This window comes from Myotis davidii, unplaced genomic scaffold (genome assembly GCF_000327345.1).
Source record: "Myotis davidii unplaced genomic scaffold, ASM32734v1 scaffold1586, whole genome shotgun sequence".
In the NCBI taxonomy this organism is placed as follows: domain Eukaryota; kingdom Metazoa; phylum Chordata; class Mammalia; order Chiroptera; family Vespertilionidae; genus Myotis; species Myotis davidii.
The window spans coordinates 34,535-39,770 of record NW_006296798.1 but is presented as its reverse complement, the minus strand read 5'-3'; positions in this window follow the sequence as shown (position 1 = coordinate 39,770).

Genomic DNA, 5,236 nt, shown 5'->3' with positions numbered 1-5,236 from the left:
GAGAGTGGGGTGTTCACCACATTTTGTGACAGGCCAATAGTGTCAGGGAATTAACAACCCCAGAGAACCACCCCTAACCAATGACTAACAGCAGGAAGTTACAATGACTAATTTTGGAAGTTACAGAGTATTGGGGTCTTCACACAGCAAACATTTCACACATTAATTATTTCACACAATAATTATTTCCACACACTAGAAGGGTTTCCTAATGACCATAACATTATTATAACACTCCATACAGCAACCTTTACTGGGTTTCTTCTCTTCCCTGACTCACCTCTTCACTCATATACTGCTACCTCCTAGGATCATTCCAGATAAATTCCCTGCACTCAAACCTTGTCTTAGGGTTTTAACAAAGACAACATTTAGGAATTCAAACAAAGACAAAATTTTAATTTTCTAATTGCTTCTCTGAATATTTCTTTTCAGTAGTATTTCCTGTCACATGATTCTGCTTCAGAAAAAATTGTGAACTCTTTCAGGACTTGCATATTGTTTTTTATATCTTTATTTCCAAACTTTAAAATAGTATTTGATATGCCATATATATTGAGTAAATGATATCTAAATTGATTATGAGATGAAAATATAGAAGATATGTCTATTTCATGCAGGCCAATAGTAGAATCATTCTGTGCCTATATGGTAACAAAAGATCTGCTTGGTCAATTCATATAAAAATATATTCAAATTTGTAAATAAGAAAAAAAAACTACCTTGTTGGAGCAGGATAGCCCAAATAGCCAGCTGACTGACTGAACTTCCCATGTTCTAACAGAATCTATTGACTCACTGTTGGCAATGGCTATTTGTTTAATGCTAACAAAGTATTTCATGTATAAAAACTAAGGTTGTATGCAAGAAAATAGGCACATTTTTGCTATGAATCCTGTAAAAAATCATCTCCTAGCCCAGCCAGTATTGCTCAGTGACTGAGTGTTGATCTATGAATCAAGAGGTCACAGTTCTATTCATGGTCTGGGCACATGCCCAGTTGCAGCCTTGGTCCCTGGTGGGAGGCATGCAGGAGGCATCTGATTAATTATTTTCTCTCATCACTGATGTTTCTATCTCTCTCCCTCTCTCTTGCTCTCTGGAATCAATAAAAATATACTGTATTTTTTAAAAAAGATTCATCCTCTACTATAGCAGAATGTCCATGTTAATTGTTGTGTATGTTTGTTTTTCCCATGTTCCGCATGGTTCAGGGTTCAGGATCTGCAAGAGGAGCCACACACAAATGAAAGAGAATAGACAAGAGATAATTTGGAAATATTGGGGGGCCAGACGGACAAGTCCAACTCAAGGGAAGGACCTCCGCCGGTGCCCAGGCCTCGCCAGCCTTTTATTCAACTTTGGTTAAACATAAAACCCTTAGTCAGGCAGGTAATTGCAGTAACAGACAGGCTATCATAAAGGTCAGTAAATATTAGAAGGATTTACTCTGAGACTATTTGGTCAGGAAATAGCTTGAGCCCCCATTGTCAGGACTAGACAATTGGTGCATAACTCAGGCCCCGCCGTGGGTTCAAGGGTCACCAGCATTCAGGGATCCTTGTTTGCACTTCTCTGCTAGTGAAGACAATGGGCGGCCTCCTACAAATTGCAATTTAAGTTGATTGCCTATTACACAGGTGAAAACACTGAGATCCAGAGATACAAAGCACTTTTTCTAGACCACATCAGAAGTGGTAAGCTGAGGCCAAGACGTGATCACGCTCATGGTTTATATCCAGACATCCCGCCATCCCATTTGTATATTGTGTCAAAAGTGCAATGTCAAAGAAATATTTAATGCAACTGCTTGAAGTTATGGGGCAAATTTTGTTAGAATTAGAAAAAAATCAGACCTGGAAGAGAATCTAATGATTATTAAATACAATTCTTTTTCCTATTAAATATATCGACTTTATAATATCTAAAAAGTACTCTTTAGTTTTCAGTATAACATGCAAAAGTTTGGGATCATCCTTTCTGTTTTTACAAGAAGAAGAAAGAAAAGCTGAACAAACTGAAAATCCACAGATCCTCTTAAATCCATCAGAGAACTGAAGTGACAGGGCAAACGACTGACCTGAAAAGTGGAGAGACAGATGAATACAGATAATCACAGCTTACCAGGAGAAGGAGCTGCTGCCGGAGCCTGTTAGGAACACTTAAACGGTGATTAAATAATTGCTGAAGATGAAGCACTGACTAGCTTGAGAGATAAAAACTCCTGGGACCCAACCATGAGTTTACCCACCAACAGCTCCACTGAGTTCTCACTCTAAAGATCAGAGAAAAATCCATTTATGTTTCTGACAGAGGAAGTGAGAAACTAACAACTAAACCTGTAGAGAAACATCTATCAGAATTACAGTGGCTTCCTGTCTGAAACGATCCCAGCAAGCAGAGGGTAATGTGAAGCCTTTAATTTATTGAAAGAAAGAAAAAAAATCTATAATTCTGTATCCAGTGAAATGATCCTTTAACAGGAAAGGAAAAATAAGAGTTTCTAAGACAAATGAAAGAGCGAGCATTTTTGCCAGTAGGCTGCCTTGCAGAAATGTTTTTTAAAAGGCCTTCAAAGAGAGGGGAAAGTATATAGCTCAAAAACGCCAATCTACCTAAGGAAAGGGAAAGCATCGGAAAACAAATAAGTGGAGGCAAAGTAAAAAATACTTGTTTTTTTTATTTTTTATTGATCTAAGAGACATCAGTTTGTTGAAAATAATCAGAGCAACAAGGTATTGGCTGATTATAACTTGTGGATAAGTGAAATGGATATAGCGATGCAGGAAGGACCAGGAGGGAGGGCCTGGGAATTTCCTGTTAGGAGATACATGCACTACTCATGCAATGGTGTAGTATTACATGTGAGTAGTTGCCAATGTATATTGCAAACTTTAGGGCAACCACTAAGATCGTTTTAAAAGAAGTGTAATTGACATGCTAAGATAAAAAAGAAAAGGGAATTATATAAAATTCTCACTTAAAACCAAAAATAAAAAAGAGTGAATGACATAAAGAGAAACAGCAAACAAGGATAGTGAATAGAAATCTATTACAAGCATCTTAGATGTTAATACAATTATATCAATAACCATTTTAAATGTGACTAGTTAGAATGAATTAAAAAAAACCCACAAGACCCATCTATATGCTGTTTATACAAAATCCACTTTAAATCTGAAAACACAGAGACATTAAGTGTAAAGGGATGGGTAAAAATAAACCACATCAGCACTCACCAAAAGAAGCTGGAATAGCTTTGTTAATTTCAGACCAAGATTTCAGTGATGGGAATATTTTCGTGGATAAAGAGGGCAATCCCTAATGATAAAGGGGTCAGTTCACCAAGAAGACTTAATCCTTAATGTGTATGTGCCTAACCACACAGCATCAAAATGCAGGCAGCACAAACTGATAGAACTGCAAGGAGAAACAGATGAATCCTCTATTATTGTTGTATACGGATCTAGCAGACAGAAAATCAGTAAAGATAAAATTGAACTGACCAGAATTACAAAACATAACTCAGAGATATTGCAGGTTTTGTTCCAGCCCACCACAATAAAGCAAGTGACATCATGGTTTTTTTTGTTTTCCAGTGTATATAAAAGTTATATTTACCCTCTAATGTAATTTATTAAGTGTCCAATAGCATTATGTTTTAAAAATGTGGGTACCTTAATTTTAAAAATACTGCTAAAAATGCTAGCCAAGATCTGGATCTGTTGGAAAAATGGTACCAATAGTCTTGATCAAAGTAGGGTTGCCACAAATGTTCAATTTTTAAAAATGCAATATCTGCGAAGTGTAATGAAACAAAACACAGTAAAACAAGTTATGCCTGTAATTGGAATGAACAGACATTTATAGAATACTTTATCCAACACTCTCTTCTCAAGATCCCATGGATCACTCACCAAGATAAACCACAATCTGGGCCATAAAACACAACTTAACAAATTTAAAACAGTTGAAATTATAAGACCATAATCATATTAAGCCAAAAATAATAACAGAACAATAACTTGAAAAATTCTAAAATATTTACAGATTAAACAACACAATGGTTCAAGAAGAAATCTTGAGAAATGTTTAAATATTTCAAACTAAACAAAAATGAAATTTGTGAGATGCAGTGAAAGCAGTATTTCAAGGGAAATTCACAGCATATTAGAATAAAAGAAATATCTAAAATAAATACTCTAAGCTTCCACTTTAGGAAATAAATAAATATAAATCAAATACATAAAATAAATAAATAAATAATAGAAGAGCATAGTACATCCAAAGTAATCAGAAGAAAAGAAATTATAAAAACTCAAGCAGACATTAATGAAATGGAAAACACTACCTTAAGTATCTTTATAAGAGAGGGGGAAATCAGTTTGAAACACACCAAGGAGACACACAGAAGGAGAAGGCATGAAGCAGGAGACGCATCCACAAGCCACCAGAGGCTGAAAGAGACAAGGAATAGATCCTCGCTAGAGGGTCCAGAGGGAACGTGTCCCTGTTGACACCTTGATTTTGGACTTGGGGCCTCCAGAACTATGAGAGACTCCATTTCTGTTGCTTTAAGTAATCAACTTAGTGATAATGTGTTATAGCAGCCACAGGACACAACCACAACATTCATAACTAGTTTCTTGAGCAAAATCCCCAAAGAAAATGCCAGGTAGCTAAATATCAGCTAATGGGATCAAGATCCAGGAAATCATTTAAGCTGAATTGTCAGCCTAAATGACAAATACTGGCCCTGTCAGGATATTCCAGAAATTCTAAGTAGTTTTTCTCATAATGAGTTGGTTTTTTTAAAAAATCGAGAAGCTTTGATAAATGTGTGTGCTTTTAAAAACATGTATATTGATTATACTAAATAGGCTCTTGGAAATTCCATCTACTTGTTTGAGTCAAGTCAAACTACACAGACTGTTTATAACAGGCTGAACATGAACAAAAGACGGGCGAGTTTATGGTAAAGCTACACCAGTTGTGAAGGTATTGTCAGCCAACTCTGATCAATTGACTTACACAGTCCTTTTTTGCAACTCTGCATTAATATATTTGCACCTGATCCCTGTACTACATCTTCTCCTATCTGGGCACTCTGTCACAGGAGAAAATCAGAAAACTTTGTTTCCTTTCCCTTCTGCATCATCAACACTTCCGTACTTATCATTTCCAAGTCATCATTTTGTTCTTATTGGAATTTTCTCACACTTCAAGGTCTTGCGCA